The sequence below is a fragment of the Cheilinus undulatus genome, linkage group 13 (assembly GCF_018320785.1).
Source record: "Cheilinus undulatus linkage group 13, ASM1832078v1, whole genome shotgun sequence".
Taxonomy (NCBI): Eukaryota; Metazoa; Chordata; class Actinopteri; order Labriformes; family Labridae; genus Cheilinus; species Cheilinus undulatus.
In genome coordinates this window covers 11,706,678-11,725,458 of record NC_054877.1, presented here as the reverse complement: position 1 = coordinate 11,725,458, position 18,781 = coordinate 11,706,678, and the positions used below count along the sequence as shown (strand labels likewise).

The following is an 18,781-nucleotide window of genomic DNA, read 5'->3' as shown; positions in this document are numbered from 1 at the left end:
ATAAAGAGAAAACTCAGCCAGCTATTCATTCTTCAGGTCAGAGCAGCTCGTGCATGATCAACAAGTCTATAAACAGGTGACAGAACTGGTTAAAATAACACTCACCTCTATGGAAAGAAAAAAGTGCAATTTTCACCCATGGAGGTGTCATAGTTTCTGCTCATTTAACGGTTTCCGCCAGCTGCTCTGAAATAGTGGAAATGCATGTGCAGAGCAGAAACACACTGAGGCATGTGTTGTGAGCCGTGAATACAGGAGCGTGATTCAGGGTTTTTTTTTCTTTGGGTGATGATCAGAATCAAACTGCCTTCTTCTATCGACACAGAAAAACAGCTTTGATGTGGCTTCTGGGTGAAAGTAAATACACAAAAGCACAATTGCATGTCACTGCTTACAGGCTTCTTAAAGGCTCAATCAAAGAAATGTTAACAATTGCACCAGGGACAATAGGCTCTCAAAGTCGTACGTAAATCAAGATGGCCTTGTGTAAACAGAGGGAACGAGTCAATCTGGAATAATCTGTTGATTCAGATTTCTATTTGAGTCTTTGTGATTATGGCTTCCCCACCATGGCTCTGTAATTATAGGCCTGCTCTCCTCAGCAGTAAGGTTCACATTACAAGTGCGGTTATCGACATGTGTGTGAGAGCGAGTGAGAATGTGTGAGAGTGAGTGTACGTGACGGGCTGTCAGAGCAGCCTGAGCGTGCCTGTGGTTGACCTGTTAGCCTTAATGTCCACTGTGGACGCTTCATTATCAGGAATAATGCCCCTGCTGAGAGTTTGGAGTGAATCATGAGCAAGCTGATGACAGGAGAGTGGGAGCTCAGTGTTGGAAATAAACATGTTTACACGAGGGCTGCTGAAGCCCACTTTGGACATAGTTGTTGTTCACTTTAGTGATTATTTTGGGGCTGTTGTGTGCTGAATATCAAAGGTTGCTTAACTCATTGAGTGCCATTGATGTATATATACATCTAAGTGTTTTTTCAGTGGCTGGCACAAGGGGGCGCTCTAACACTCCCTGTGAGTAATTTTGGGGCTTCTGGGATACGTAGTCGGAACACTACAGTCGGAGGTGACGGTAGATCAAACATCAGAGGTGGAGACCCTGGGGTCAAAGAGCAGAGCAATCGTTACAGAGGTAATCTAAGCTAAAAGTTCTAACTTAGACGCTGGAAGAAACTTTAAACTTTTGCCTGAGAAATCGTTTACTCACTGAAACCTGCCTTGGCCGGCAAAGAGGCTAAAGATGCCTAAAGGTCTTCCCCGTGCATCGGAGAAATAAGGCAGCCTCTCGACAGCTGGATGCATACAGTGACAAGCAGGAGAGGGTGTGGGCGTATAGGGAGGTCCCATGGAGGCCATCCAGTTCCAGAGTGTGAATGACAGTAACTGGAAGCATTGTCATTTATTTTACAATAAAATAACATGTGTAATACAATTTTCAGATGTCTTTTATGTCATTGAAGGCAAACTTATAACATTCAAATCATTGTTCTGCTTGACAGACTCTCTTTCACAAAAATGCATTTTTCTCAGCTTTCTAGAAAAAAAGTGGTCTTTTTGGTGAAACTAGCCTTTATTCAACTTAAGATAAATCAAGAACAGAACAAGCTACAAAGAAATGGCTTTTTCCCATGATGAAATAAAGAGTTTCTTCTTTCATCTGAGCTATTTGGTGTTTTCAGAGTCATAGTACAAAATATTCTGTGGGTCTTGAAAGATGACTCAAAATGGCCAAAAACGCTGGCACAAGCCACTTTCCATTTTATAAAAGGGCTGGCACTCAATGAGTTAACTATTTTTACTGAGGGTCACATACTAACAAATACAGATGGCTGGGTCACTTTGATATACCTCATATTTAATGTTTTGAAATTGTTTTGAATTTATATTTCTTAACATGAGATCTTGCTTTGGGGCACTATTTTGACAGTGCTGAGCACATTGTCTGAAGTTTGTGATACAGTGTGATTTGGGGCACGGCTGTTGGTATCAATATTGTTTCTTTCATAGCCTGAACTCTAGCCGGCTCTCTAAACTTCACTCCTTTTGTCATGCTATAAACACAAAACAACAATGTATGAAATATGTTATATTTTACTGAAACGTTCCCACAACATCAGAAACAATAAAAAAAGACAGTGAACATTTAGGCATTATGCATAAATGCATAACCTCATCAATTATTCCAGTCTCCAGACATGGATAGGATATATGTTCATTACTCAAGCTGAGTATCTAATAAAGGTAGGCTGTAAGAAACATATTTTCTCTGCTGGAATCCCTGGCTGTATTGATAGCTTTAAGTCATGTGACCATGGGCCAAAAGAAGCTTGGAACAGTGGTAGCCAACCTCCAAAATCATTACGTTGTAGCCCCAGCATTCTAGTCTCAAAATATGTTTCAAAAGCAGCATATTTACAATGATCACAGACAAGATTTTATCAATCGATCAGTTGGTCATTATTTGTATAATGCCAATTCATGATTGAAGTTTTCTCGAGATACTTTACAAAGAGGGCAGGCATTATTATGAAGACCCAGCGCAAGGAAAACCTTCCCTTTAGGGGGCAGGAACCTCAATCATTGTACTTCATAGTTTCAGCACAAGACAGTGCCTCCCCGCTTATTCTGGAAAACAAACATCTCAACAAGAAGAATTTAATCATTTGTGTTTTGTGACTAAACTGAGGCAATACTGTACATGGTAAAAAATATTGGCAATCAAAATAATACCATCTTATTTCCTAACTCCCTGATGAGTTTCAGCAGCAAATAGCAGTACCAGCAATATTCCAGGGGCTGAGCCAATGGCAGCTATGGCCAAACAGGCCCCTCTAAAATCTGACTGGCATCCCCAAAAACCTGGAATTGATTGTCTATTTGCCATGTCAGCCATTAAATCAAACATTTAGTGTTAGTTCAAGAAGGCCACAGAGTCAAGCTCTGCTCCAATCAGCTGATCTAATGCAAGCCCAAATCAGCTGACAGCCAGCTGATTTGCTGTAAGCATGCTATTGACCAATCACTCTCATGCTGCCTTATTTGAACTGCTCTTGCCTGGCTACGCTCTGCCGCTCTCTCTGCAATCTGCTTTTCCTCCACCCCAGCTCCTCCTTTATTCTGCTTCTGACTTTGTCAATGTCATATATCTCATCTTCTGAATATCAAAGTGGCCTCAACATCCTTATACATTTCTGTATGTGACCTTCAGTGTTAGAAGTCTGGACACCCCTGAGTCAGAGCATCAATTTGCACAACAAGTTACAGGTTAAAGCACACAAGCTGCAACCAAGACTGTCAACTTTGCAGTAGTTGGAACCTTTTATTACGTGCCAGTGTGCAGTTCCATGTGAGTGTGTGACGTCACATTGCAGCTACTAAATCTCAAACTTGTTTATAATGGACACTTGACTGCACAAAGATGTTGAAAACATGTTGTTTTCTGTACAATTTCTGTCATTTTTGCTAATTTAATAAAGACATTACCCAATATTAAGGGCCTATGGGCTATATGGTATGAAAGCAGGAATCAGTATCATTGGAATTTCACTGGCAGTATTATTTTCAACTTTAAAATTCCAGTGTTGTGACCGCCCTATACGGACAGGATTTACTCCTGGCCCAAACATTCAATCTGCATTTGATAAATGCCTGGAGTTAAAGACAAATATTCATGTATTTTTCACTTTCTAAAGAATATTTTACATGGTATTATTTCATGATTCCCTGGTTTAAGAATCTGGCTTCTCATTTCTGTAAATGCAGCCAAAAATCTGAAGGCTTAAACAAAATGCTGTTCCCCCGTCAGGCAGAAAGACTTAAGAGGAGAAAGTGAGGCTCTCTGCTTTCAGGGATAAAACCCACTTTAACTGTGGAATTTTGATTCTCCAGAGAAGTCATCAGTCAAACCCAGGACAGGACTGAGTAGTAGTTTCTCTAAGCTCAAGAGACAGCGCCAACAGTCCCGCTTTTTCAGCCTAGATAGAGATATTCCCCGATGAGGCTTAGACAGGCCGAACCCCAAATGATGAATTAGGCTATTCACCTCTCCCAAATCCACACAGACCTCTGTGTGTTTTGTCACATGAAAACACAAGGTTGCCTCTTGTACCCCAGGTCCAAGTATGTAAAAACAGAGGAAATAGCTGAAAGAAAAGGTGTCATTTTTCTTCATCTGAAAGAGTCCATGTGTGTGTATGCGTAGGGCTCAGAGAGTGAGAAAAAGTGAGAGGCTGCATGCGTGAGAAGCACACGCAGGAAAAGTGAGAGTGCGAATAGGAGAAAAAGAAAGCGGCCTCTAATTCGCTGATCTCAGCTGATTACATTTTCCCGTCCAGACGGTAGACATTCCTCCAACCTGCGGCCGAAACCATCGGGCCCCTCGGTTTTCACTCCACAGCAGAGTCCCATTAGAGGTAAACAAGCTTGAGCCTATGCAGGCTGCAGAAACAGGTGGGCGTGAGGGGTGAGACTGGTCACTGTAACCCTGGTGGATGTCAGTGGACCGAAAAACACCGAAAACTTTACCATGAGAATCCAAACCTCAACGATTTTTCACTTTATTTACGTCTGATTTCTCACGGGCATCAAACTGGAGGAAAAAACATCTCAGTGTGGTTTCAGTTTGTTGACATGGCTGTGAAAACACAACATCAGGGCCACAAAGAGTTAAACATCGGATCTGTTTGCTGCTCTAAATACAGCTCTGGACCGTGAGTTGATCAGAGTGAAGTTGTCATTCCCACAGGGAGGGAACCACTTCAGATCTCAACGTTTGCATGTAAACACGAGGATCTGCCGTCAGCCCCGATCAGTGACACTGGGAAGACGTGACATGGCAGGAGTTCATAGTAAATCCATGATGTGTGAGCATGGATCTCATAGCACCAGGACTGTGTCAGGGCACTAAAATTATAGAGGAACTACTCAGATCACATGCTAAACAAATACTAAGAACACAATCAAAACAAGGTGGCTCATGGGAGTAAAACATTTGTGTTTAGCTTGATTCATCAGTTTGTAAGCAGCTCTGTATTGAGTTAGTTAACCCAGAGGTGAATTTCTTTTTAAAGGACACAATCAGGAGGAGCGCTGGCTCACACTGAAGGGTCTTTGGTTGGGAACTGGAGAGTTGACGACTCAAGACACAGACTGAACAGACTATTCCTCTTGGTTTGAAGGAAAATCATAGCACTGACAGCTCTTTTAAAGGTTCTTAATGATTTGTTTTTAGCAGCAGACAATGGAGACTGTGCCATTTTAATCCTTTTAGACTTAAGCGCCGCCTTCGACACAGTCGATCACAAGCTGCTCATTGCTAGACTCGAAGGCTGGGTTGGGATACAGGGGCTGGCTCTTAACTTTTTTAAATCTTACCTGAACAACAGAAGTTTTAATGTGACCTGGAAAAATAAATTTTCCCTGTCGCTGTCCATTTTAAAATTTTATTACTTGTTTTTAAATCACTCCATGGTTCAGCTCCTTCCTATTTATCTGACCTTTTAACCCCCTACACTCCAACACGACCCCTCCGGTCCTCTGATCAGTCTCTCCTGGTCATCCCTCAGACTTTAAGGAAAATTTAGAGGTGACTATTCTTTTTCAGTTGCAGGCCCTCGTCTATAGAATCAACTGCCTCCTCACATTAGATCTGCCAACTCACTGTGTTCCTTTAAGGCACAGCTAAAAACACATCTTTTTTTCCTTGGCCTTAGAGTCAAATTACATCGCTCTCTCATATCCCTTTTCTGTTAAACCAACACTCCCGGTATTAACGTCTCTTCACACTTCGTGTTTATTGTCTATTGTTCATTGCTCTTTTGTCTATGTGGTTATTTGTATCTTGCCTCTCTCTGTACAGCACTTTGGTCAGCTCGTGCTTTTTTTAAATGTGCTATATAAATAAATTTGACTTGACTTGACTCTTGAGCAAGGCACTGAACCCTAACATCTTAATAGTGCCAATCCCTCTGCAGCCTCTTAACTATGCCATCTCTCCATGGTTCCATGTTAACACTTTCAGGTCCTGTTTGTGCTTGTGATTAATTTGAGACTATTTGTGATTAGCATGTCTCACAATAACAGAATGAAAGGTTGAATTACCCCTCTGAGGATATTATGGTAAATTCCATTGTAACATAGCCCCTTTTGCCACTTTTGAAACAAAACTGACACTTTTTTTTTCACAAAAAAAGCCACAAGCATTGCACTCCTAAAATCATCCAATAGTCAGGTCACACAAAATGATCAGGATAGCTGCATGTTTGAATGATAGAGTTAACTTCTCAATGTCTCAAGAAAACCCCTGAAATTCTTCTGTTATCAGGAGGAAAACAGACTTATTTAACCTAAGATAAATGCGTCCATATCTCAAGAAATGCACTTGTCATCACAGAAAAGCTGAGTTAGACAAACTCAATAGATGTCCTTTTAGGGCCTCCATACTTGCAGCAATGTAGGACATCATAGATATAAATCTGAGGACTCAGGGGATGCTTAACAAAGTCAGAGAAAATATGTGCTACATAGAGATATGATTCTTTTTTTTATTAATTTTCTGCCCTTCTGCCTTTAGAACAGCTGAAGTAAGACAGCAAACACAGGGACAGATAGTGGAGGAAGAAATGCACCAAACAGCCCAGTGACCAACGTGTCAAGGACTGTAGCCTCTGTCTGTGTACTCTAAGATGAGCAAAACCAGCCCTATACAGGTTCTGTTATAATCCTAAAAGCAGTAGAGGGGTCTGGCTGCAGACCACAGATCTCAGATGCCTCCTCTTGCTGACCACTAATATAAAACACTGCATCTATCAGAACAGAAGGGATGTAATTTGCCGGTACAATTTTAAGGAGGTTTTTTTTTTTAAATTCAACTTTATTCATGATCAAGGTCTATCAGTTACATTCATGGCATAACCACATTGCAAACACTACAGACTAAGCACTATCTCATAAATAAAACAGGTTAAAAGGTCAGAGCTCCATACTGATTAAATTATGTTAAGACTTGTTTTAGAAGTATTTATGTGAATGGTTGCTTGCTTTAGCTTCCTGTGCTTTAGCTGAAGCTAACAGAGCTTTGCAAGCTATGTAGTTAACTGCTATATAAGTCAAGGTAGCTACATTAGATTTAGCTGATGCTAACAAAGCTAAAAAGAACCACCATTCACACAACTAGGTCTGAAATGGGTCTAACTTCAGCAAACTTAGCACTATCTGATGTAGCTAATGTAGCATAATTTGATTTTGCTACATTAGTTATGTTGCTGCATTAGCTATGCTGTTTACATTGTTAGCTGTTAATTTAATTATGTGACTACATTACCTACATAACCTACATAGCTAATGTAGCTTTGTTAGCTTTAGATGTAGCTACATAGCTATATAAACTATGTATCTCACATAGCTTTGTTAGCTTTGAATTTGGCTATGTAGCTATGTAATCTATGTAGCTAACATAGTTTTGTAACCTTTAAATATTGCTATGAAGCCATGTAATCTACATAGCTAACATAGCTTTGTAAGCTTTACATTTACTACATACTAATGTAATATCACTTTTGATTTAGCTACCTTAGCTTTGTTAGCATTAGATTTACCATGTAGTTATGTAATATCACTTTTGATTTAGCTACTTTTAGCTAAGGTAGCTTTAAATTTGCTATGTAGTTATGTAATATCACTTTTGATTCAGCTACCTTAGCTTTGTTACCTTTAGATTTACTACGTAGTTATGTAAATCACTTTTGATTTAGCTACCTTAGCTGCATATCTTTGTAATCTACATAGCTAACACAGCTTTGTTAGCTTTAGCCTTAGCTTCATTTGCTACAGTAGAGTGTTTTGATGGAGGACAAGCCTTTTTTCCTGTAATCAGACTGTTTACTCTGCTTTATTAAATGTTTTATAATTATGTTTTGTAGGTCAGGTTTTTAACTTTTAACATTTGGTATCCTAACTGTCACCTTAACTTTTACCATAACCTTAACCAGAAGTTTAATCCAATTTTATTTTGAGCGTTTAAGTGTGTATATCCGTTCTGACAGATGCAATGTCTCACAGCAGTGGTCTGCAAGGGGTTGTCTAAGATCTGCTTCTGCAGTTAGACTGTCTTGAAAAAAATGGCTTCTATTTTGAAGTTAAATACAAATGTCTGGCAAATCCGTGCTGAGGACATTGACCACAGAAAAAAAAAAAACTCACAAAGGATTATTAAGTAAGAGAGGACTTATGGTGTTTGACTCATTCATGTAAGTGGGAATGGTACTCTTCCTTGGTCCTGGAATAGAGGGAAAATGTGGGCTTTGACACAATACAATCACTCACCCATGCACATAAGCCCAAGTCTCCAACTTGTATGTGGTGTATAATTGATACCGCCATACCTCTAGACAATCATTAAAAGCAATAGCAGTGTTAGACTGTCATATCTGACTAAATCTACCCAAAATAAGCCACAAAGTCAGTAAAGTTGCTCTCACTGTCTGTGTATTTCTCCACTGGGCTGAATCGTTTAGAGCTTATATCTTGTCAACAGTGTGTGTCATCTCTACATGATGACAAATCCACTCTCAGGCTCTGTTGGGCTCAGAGCAATGTGAGCACAGGCCAGTGGAGGACTAGGGGGGACAAGTGTGCTTCAGCATGGTACAGGGGATCTGGGCCTAGTGTGAATGCATCCCAAATAAAATAGGTAAAAAGGTGAATGTTTGATGTCACAAAGCTGGATGATAAGTTTTTTTGAATGGAAGTGATGATGATGTGCTTTTTACTTTGGACACCTGGGGATACTGTTATGACCCGGAGTACACAAAGGAACTATTTGTGCCCATGGAGATTTAGTGGATAGAATCAGAACCTGTTACCTGGTGGTGTAGGTGTGCAAACTGTGAGCCCATGTCTAAGAACTCGGAGAGCTACTGCTTTCATGAGTGGGATGTAGTCACAAATCTTCTTCTGGATATTTCAGATCAAAGGATAGAGGCTCAGAGATGCCTGCAGCCTGCATCACTCCCCAACCAGAGTTCAGGGTTTTACCAACCCTCCTAGACTTTCTGAAGATAAATTGGACAAACCAACCCTGACTAGAAAAGTCGAATGAAAAATTGTCTTCCAAGTAAGTTTATGGCGGTTGCTTTATTCCTATAATGGCTGATAACTACAAGCTACAGTCAGGGCGATATGTTTACTTTATGAAAACATTTTGTCAGCTGATGAAGTTGAAAACTGAGCTGAAATACCTAGTTTAAGTTTAGTTTGTTGTTGTCTCTGACAAAGCCTGCAGACTCCAAAAGCTGATCAGGTGACAAAACGCTGAGCCAGAAGAATATATGCAAATTAGTGCCAAACAGCAGCTTTTCTGGGTGAAAAATAAGCTCTTTAAAAAATTCATTATGGGTGTGCAGATGGCCTAGCAGTGTAAATCACTAGCCATGTAGCGGGCGGCCCGGGATCGAATCCGGCCTGTGATCCTTTGCCGCACGTCTCTCCCTACTCTCATCCCATTTCTGACTCTATCCACTGTCCTCCTCTGTCCAATAAAGGCACTAAAAGGCCCAAAAATAAATATTTAAAAACAAACAAACAAAAAAAAATCATTAGCAGGTAAAATTGAGCCAAAATTGTTTTTGGCAAATTTTTCCCTAAAATTTACAAAAATAGGCAGAGCAACTGTACCTGTCTGAACTGCTGTACAGCCAATAGCTCCCTGTACACTCTCCTTAAAGGGGCATGTACACTGAAATCTCTGGAGGCTAAATTAAAATGTTTGAGTGTGTAGGCTTGAACCAACGTTGTTTTTCAGGCCCATTTTTACCCAAAACTACATGGAGCGTCTCCTGTCTGCACTGCTGTACGGCTTAGCTTCCTTGCTGATGCCCCCAGTGCGCTGTCCTTAAAAGAGCATTGCACACTTAGCAAACTTAGCTTTATCTGATGTAGCTAACATAGCTTCATTTGCTTTTGCTACATTAGTTATGTAGTTACATTAGCTTTGCAGTTTAGATTGTTAGCTGTAAATTATGTTATGTGACTGCATAACCTAAATAGCTAATGTAGCTCATATAGCTTTGTTAGCTTTAGATTTAGCTACATAGCTATGCAAACTATGTAACTAACATAGCTTTGTCAGCTTTAAATTTTGCTAAATAGCTATGTAATCTGTGTAGCTAACATAGCGTTGTTAGCTTTAAATGTTGTTACATAGCCATGTAATCTGTGTAGCTAATGCAGCTTTGTTAGCTTTAGATTTGCTACATAGATATGCAATCTATGTAGCTTAATTTTTTCTATGTAGCTATGTAATCTATGTAGCTTGGTTAGCTTTCAATTTATCTTAGCTGCATAGCTTTGCTATCTACATAGCTAACACAGCTAAGTTAGCTTTAGCCATAGCTATATCTATTGTTAGCTTTAAGGGGATAAAACAGCATTGAATGAGAGGGATATTTCAGGTTTTTTGAAGTTAGGCTGTAAAGTGTATTATGTAATAGAGGTGGAATTAGGCTTCAGAGATCCCAGTGTGCATCAGCCCTTAAAGAGCACACTAGGGGACAATGACAAGGAAGCTAGGCAGTGCTGAAATAGCTAATGCCACTACTATTGCTAAATCCTTTAGCAACTCTTTAAAGAGTACAGAAATATTCCATATAATGCATTAATTAAGGACCTTCAACACTGATAACTCTCATTTCCTTTGATTAGACTGTAATTTACAACCATGTGTGCAAGTTTAAAGTGGACTTTTGCCTTTTTTTGAACTGCTGAAGGCTCCATCAAACCAGGTAGTCTGCCAGTTGGCTTTTCCTGCACCTTTCCAAAGTCCAGATACTGTATTCGATCATTTCTTCGTCTTTTAGAACCTCATGGTCCAACTTTATCTCACTTTAAGCAATGACTGACAAGATAGGAGCGACTTGAACATCTTTCTTTGGCTCACTCTGGCTTTTATAATCCTCAGTACAACTATTTCTGTCATGTTTCCCACGCACAAAACAAACTCATACTTGATTAAACATACTCAGTTACTTTCCAGCACCGCTGCTCACCCGCCAACACATCCACTCAGTCAAAACACACCTCAGCCAACGACAGCATCAGTTTTTCCGCCATGAGGGCCACGAAGGTCAGGGATACACTGGCGGCATTTCAACAAGCCCCCCCCCCCCACTCCACAGCCCCCCTCTCTTTCTCTGTTCCTCAGCAGGCCACACGTTTACTATCAACAGGAAACATCTTTCACGGCAGAGGAAGTGTTACACTCTAATTGGCCTGATGTGATTCAATGACCGGTCCAAGCTCAGCCAATGGGAGGGGGCTTATTTTAAGAGGAGGTATAAAAGGGAACTGCGGCCCTTTCAGAAAGCTTAGACGGCACAAAGTTCTCACACTGACTACATGGTGTGCTCTCTCCTCTCCACTTCTGCAAAAAAAGAGACTGTACAGAGACACATTACTAAGCACATCTGGTTTCATTGTTGTTTCATGGATCCCATAACACATCGTGAAACCACAGTCTAAGCAAAAGAAGATGGGGAAACCCAGAGTGTAAAAAAACTGACACATTATTATTCCCCACACTTGGCGGGTGCGTTTGTCTTGTGCTTTTTATGAGCAGAGAAAAACGATCCATGCATACAGTAGCCTGAAATATTCTAACCATTAATCATAAAGGAGCTATAAAGGTGAGAAAAAGTCCAGTCAAGAGGAATTTAATGTTATTTTTCTACCCTCTAAACTCCCATAATTTCATTTTTAGTCCCTGCAATCCTAATGCCAATTGTTCAACTTTGACATTTTTCTCCCCCTTCAGTGGACTGCAAGAGGGATGACAGCAGAGCCAAAAATACCATAACACAGAGGGTGACATTAAGGGGGGGAGCACAGCCCAGCGACGGGGAGCTATGACGGAGTTCCCTGATTAGTGAGTGAGCACGCAGAGACAAAGGGCCTCTGAAATCACAGGAAACAGAACAATCAAAGGGCCAGCACACATTCCAAGAAAAGCAGAAACACAACATGATCCAGGACGTCGCTGCGCCTCAGCATCTGATGAAAGCTTCAGCACAGCGAGTGTGGCGAATTATTAAAGAATGACGACAAAAGGACGGGGCTGAAACCTTAACTTGCTGGAACGCAAACATCAGATGCTATCTTCTTGCTGAGAGAGTGAAAATCAAAAAGAGGCAGGAGAATGAGCAAGCGTTACCACAATTATAACTTTTAACCATTGGTATCCGTCTTACAACATCACTGACAGGTATATTCATATACTTCCTATCCCAAAAAACCCTCAGAAATGTGAGGTCCTCGCCCCCGTCAGGCCCACACAGCCTCCCCAGGATCCATTAGATCTCGGCCTGAACTCAGGAAATAACTGGCTCCCTCTTTTTCTCCCGCTCTGTTTCCGCAGCATTGGTTTTCTGGATTAGAACAATTCCCCCACCAGCCCATAATTTGTGGGATTCTCATAACACGCCACACCCTGTCATACGTTTCCATTATAACCCCATTTTGTACCCCAATGAGGGTATTTCGAGAGTAAAGAGGGCATCTAATCCGCTCTGGTGAAGGAGTCTTTGGGGTGCTGCTACAAGGATGAGCTCTCTGCCTCCCTCTCAGTTTCTCAGCAGCAGGTAACAACAGGGTTTCAGTGGAGAGCCCTCAATGTGGGAGCACAAATTCTAGGTCAAGCAGACATGAAGGGGATCTATTTTGAGCCAAATGTGCTGTTTATCTCTGTGTGTAAAACCAGCAAGGAACCTCTTCCCCCACAAGTCAGGCCCACTTCTCTAACTTGTGGCAAGTGTGGCTACCTGTGTAGCGGTCGCTAGATTATCTGTTTTCTTCTTCTCTTCAGTGAGATCCGTTCCATGTGTGATACAAACAGCAGCAAAGATTAATAATAATGCATTGGTGTTCATGATAAACACATCACAAGACTCTGAACTTCAAAAAGCTGACTATCACCTTCCCTCAGATACTGATTTAGACCACAGATTTACTTCCTTTTTCACCTTGTATTCACATGTGTCCGACTGCATCAGGAGTGTTCTTGTATACTATGTGTGTTACTGAAGGCTACTACTAAGATGTCAAAATTTCACTTAAAGTGGCAAAAATGGGCAGTCAAAATGGCAAAAAAGCAGGTAAAAAGTGGCAGAAATAGGTTGAAAGGGGCAAAATTGTATTAAAAGTTGCACCAGAGAACTACTGTGTGGGATGTAAACTACAAACATGGTGACACTCAAGAATGCTACTATAATGTAAATTCAGGGATCAGAACTCAATAGTGGCATTAATAATCAATTGTAAAAGCAGATCAGCTCAAATTGATGAGCACACAGCAAAGAAAATGGCAGAGTGGTTCAGTTAAGGACATGTTTAGATGCTGTAATGTAACTAAGTAATGTAACATATTCAAGGCCACCCATATGAGGGGATAAAGGGGAGAACTTTCTGCTGAAGTACAATATTACCTTTTTCAAAATGTAATATCTTTGTTCGTTTCTTTGTTTCTTTGTTTGTATGTGTACAAGATAACTCAAGAACGGAAAGTCGGATCTTCACCAAACTTTCAAGGAATATTGGGATAGTGACAGGGAAGAGTTGATTCGATTTTGATGATGATCCGCGCACCCGTTCGATTTTTCTTGGACTTCAAAATTTTGAACACCATAGTAATCAATGGGAGCGTAAGTTCCTCGGTGGCGCTGCTTAGGCGTGGGTCTGCCGCCTCAGACGGCCATTCTAGTTTTGTAATGCTAACAATGTGGATGAGCACATTGATCTAAATAGTTTGGAAAGTAATGTTCCTAATATTTTTTCCTTTGAGCCTCCTCTACTTGTATCTAAGCACTAATTCTTTTACCCAAAAACATTGTATGAATTATTTAGAAGTGCTATACCATGATTTCTGTTAATATGTGCACATCTAATTTTAACAACCTCAAGGCAGATAGAGCCTCGCGCCCCCTCTGAGATCTCTGGCGCTGCCCAAGGGGGGGAACCTAGGGCCTATACACACACATGCAGTGCACATACAGTATGTCACCACATCAGGTAATAAAATAGTTTAATTTGAGATAGCTTTGAGAGGGAAAAAATTGTTAATAATGACTAAAAAAGGACAAAAATGGGCTAAAAGTTGCAAAAATAGCTTAAGGTGTTAACCCCTTAATGCCTGTTGTCGCATATTTCATACATACTTTTATGATACCTCTATCTAATCAATATGCTCAATAAATTACTCAAAAAAACTTATGAATACAATCTGATAAATGATAAAAAATGCCCTCAAGTGGAATATCAGTTACCAAAAACACCTAATGAATGAAATGAGATACTAAAAATATAATTGTTACATTTTATGGAAATTTGGATTTTTTTTAAATTTCAGTAGAAAGTTAAATGAACATTTCAGTTCCAAAAGATTAGAATTTGCTGGCTATTATTTGTGTATTCAGGCTTTAAGGTGTTAAAGTACAAAAGGCAGTTAAAAAGTGGCAAAAAAATTGCTAAGAGTGGCAAAATTTTAGGAAAAGTAGCAATAACTGGCTACAAGTGGTAAAAAAATGGAAGCAAAAAGGGTAAAAAGTGGCAAAAATTGGTTAAAAGTGGCAAAGATGTCTTGTAAGTTGGACAACTTGCTACAAAGTGCAAAAAATGAGCAGTAAAATGGTTACAATGTTATAATGTTATTTTGGTGAAATGGTGAAAAACTGTTAAAAAATGGCCACAGAGAAAAGATGCAAAATGAGTGGCTAAAGTAGAGAAAAGGTTTACAATTAGCAAAAAATGGCTAAAAGTGGCAAAAATTGGTTTAATGTTGGAGCAGTTTGGGCAAAATGGGCAGAAACAGTGATGAAAAGGGGTTAAAATGGCATGAATAAATAATTCGAACATCAGAAGCCAGTGAAAGCTTGGCACAGCTCCAAAATGAAGAAACTGCTAGCCAGGATGCTAGCACCAATGTGACTGATCCAGCACACGTGCATCGATAATATCAATAAAATAAAACACAACTGGGACGGCCCACTCACAGGGGCCCAGCCAACCCTGTGGGTGGGCCTGAACATATTACAGACAAGGGCCTAACCCATCAGTCTGTGAGATGTCAGAGGCTAACTGTCTGCATTGATCAGATAGGTATTTAATGTCAAACTAATACAGAATGATAAATAAAGCCATGGTCACACTTGACTGAAAACTATTAGTGTGAATGGTCACTGTTGAACTGTCTGAATTTATTTTTTTAACAGGTTTAAAAATCCGCTCTAAAACAGAATTCCTCTGTCTCCAGCTGGTTTGACAGAAGTTTGTCTCTTTGTGATGTAACAATGCATTGTTCAGAGGTGCACAACTGTGGGCCTGGTTTATCAATTTGTCTTTAAAACTTTCAGGTGTTCAGCTTTTGGTGGATTTCAAGTAAAGCCAAATGAAAGAAAACTTAAGGTAGCATTTCATAATGCATTTTGAACAGTTCAAAAGATATTGAGGTGGATGAGTGCAGTAATTTGCTCATGATAAACTTAAAAACAGGGAGCCTGATTTACAAAGAATTGACTGCAAACAGCTACAAAAATTGTGCATCATCTGCTCCTGCCACCTGTTAAATCAAAGTTTGATTCATAAAGCAAACAGTGCTAGGGTTATTCAGGATTAGAGCTGTGATGCTCCATGTTCTAGTTCAGGAGCAAATTATTTGGGTCTAAAATTTAAATAATAAAATAAGAGGCTCCATTTAGCCCAAATCAAGTTTCACACAGTACTCAAGTTGATAAGAAAGTAAGGTAAGTAAGCCCTTGATGGAGAGTTTCCACATCCCCTGAGTATTTCTGTGGATTCAAAACATAATTTCTTACATCTCATCCATCATCTGCAGCTGTGAGATCTCTTAGCGTTTTCAAGCCAACAGCATATCATTCAAGCTTGTGCAACCCAATGGGGCAAGGCATGTAAAACACCAGAGGAGTATAAATCTCGTCACCCTCAGAGTCTGTGAAAACAAATAAGAACAGTAACAGTCCTGTGGCCCACTCAAAGACAGTTACAATGTAAACACAACCGGTTTGCATGTGTTTCTGTTAATCGCTGATTTTAGAGACAACATTCGGCTCAGAGCTAAGCTCAGACAGGAATGTTGTATCTCTAAAGGTCTGGGCTGCTGAGCTGATTGCAGACAAAGCACAAGAGCAGAGCTGCAGAGAAGAAGAAATGATCAGTGTGTGGAGATGCACAATCAAGTCAAGCCATGGTTAGGGCTCTATAACCTTTCCTTGGACTGTTGTCCTTCTTCCGTTACACAAGCACAGGGGGAGAATCAATGTAAAGTATGTCCGCCTCTGGCAGTGGTGTTGATGTGCATTCTTTAAGCCTGTTATTGACAAGTAGCAGAGAGCAACAGGTTGTATGTTGGACAGTGAACACATGGACATCTCTGCTTTCTTTTGGTATAAATGTGATGCATGCTATTCCTTGGGGTTAAGTTGATATCCAAAGGCAGACGACAACTCAACTTCTGCAGTGCTTTTGACTTCTGGGTCAAAGCCAATGCAAGTTAAGCATCTACCATGCAAAAACAAAAAACAAAAAAAAAAAACACACATATCACCAACAACCAGAGGAGCTGCCAACTCCTCTGAGCCCGAGTTCTACTAAGATGGACTGACCTGGAGTTGAAAGGTATTCTGTGGTCTGATGTGTCCAATTTTCAAATTGTTTTTGGATTTATTAACCATCCAGTCCCCTGGATAAAGACATAAAGGAACTTTCAGACTGATATTAAGGACAAGTTGAAAAATCAGCATCTGTGATGGTGTGGGGGTGTATCATGGCATGGGTTACTTGCACATCTGTGGTTGCACCATTAATGCTTGGAGGCACATACAGGTTTTGAAGCAGCATGCTTCCATCCAGATGATGTCTTTTGCAGGGACAATCCCAAGCCACATTCTGCAAGAGTTACAACAGCATGGCTTCACAATGAAACAGAATGGGTACCAGACCAGCCTGCATACATGTATATCTTATTTAAGATGTACAGCTCCTGTCCACACTTTTTTGGGACATATTGCAGGTTCAGAATATGTGTATATTTTCAAGAACAATAAAGTTTATCTTTTGAACATTTAACATCTTGTCTTTGTGCTGAAATCAACTAGTGGTAGGTTGAAAAGAATTTACAAATCACTGTATTCTGTTTCCATTTTTATTTTACACATTGTCTTAGAATCTGGGTTTGTTTTAACACAATAAATCGACATTTTCCAACTGTAATTGTTTTGAATGTAAATGCAGCTCTCTCATGTTGCTCTTCAGCTGAGCAGGAAGATTGCACTATGAAGCCACAATAGAGGATGATGCATCAGTTTCCTGAAAGACAAAAAGACTTCAAAACATGCCAGTCAGGCAAAAAGGGGCATACATGTATTTTATTTTACCACACTATCCCTCCAGAAATACCTGCAGATGAAGCTCCACTTGCCTTCATATTTGCATGGCAGCACACACAGAAATCAACACTTAAACCAGCAGGTGTTTCAGTGCTTTATTGGCAGAAAATTCTAGTGAAAAGAAAGATTGTGTATGCAGCTCATAAAGATGCACAGCGTAGAGTAGAGAGGAACTGTGATTGTTCACTGCAAACACTGCACGCCGTCTCAGTTTGCGTTAACCCACAACACACACGAACGCCCGCGCTTACACACACGAAACACACTTCAGGAAATTATGGCCAAACTGTGAGAAGATTCACTGTTCCAAAAACAGGAAGTGGTTACCAGCTGCATTAAAACCCATGCACACCTCTGAAATACTAAAACACCCAAATACGCTGACGAGCTGCTGTATCTGACTGCTCTAAAAGTTTAAAGCAGAACCGAGAGACAAAACTGTTACAACCACAGCTTCAATTTTAATTTTTATCAGCTTATTTGCATTTGAGACCTACGTTAAAAAGTGTCTTATTCATTTGGAGTTTCTCAAAGAAGCAGACACATCATTAAAAAGTCAGACTCATTCACATGCATGCAGACTTTTGTCAAAGACCATCTCTATCCCTTTAACAAAAGAATGCCTGAATTGTATAATATGCCAGCCAGGTAGATTAGCAGAGGCTTATTCTCCTGCAACCATGTCTGTGCCTCAGGTTAAACAGAGCAGCTGCTTTTAAGAATGTCACCCAGAGCTGCAGGGCTCTCCTTCCTAATGAGCACACATGCATTTATGGATCAAGTGTGTTTATCCCCTCAGCCTGCCGCAGGTTGAAGTACACGACCTGAGAAGTGCCCGGGCACGCTGACAACTGTGGGGGCTTACACCGCAAGAAACACAAGGTGGGAATTAATCGAGCCAGGAGTCATTATCTGTGAGGTTAGTGTCAGCGGCGACAGGCTGCAGGTTACGTGAATAACAGGTTCTGACAAACAAGATGGGCCTGATAAGAGCTGAAGAGAGGGCTCAGGTGAGTTTTAAGTGGTCAGTCAAGGTTGAGAGGGTGGAGACCTTAAGCTCTTCAGAGGTCATGGACTCAGAGGAGCAGCCACTTAGACCTCTGACCCCTTCAAGAGGCCTATGGGTATGTCCCAAATTATCCAAAACTAGCTACAGAAAGCATTATAGAGTGAATGCTGTGTAAAATATAATTTTGGGAGCATTTAATTTGGTTTCAGGTATTTGGCACTAAAGCTGCAGAGGAAACAGAGAACATCGGAAGAGAGAGTTATGCTCCAAACAGTGACAGGGTCAGAACCAAAACCTGCAACTAGAGTGACAAA

General features: G+C 40.4%; 1 pseudogene; it reads right to left on the bottom strand.

Moving 5' to 3' along the window:
* Positions 1 to 5,282: 5,282 nt before the first annotated feature.
* LOC121519898 overlaps positions 5,283 to 18,781 on the bottom strand; it is a 31,686-nt pseudogene continuing 18,187 nt past the window's right edge.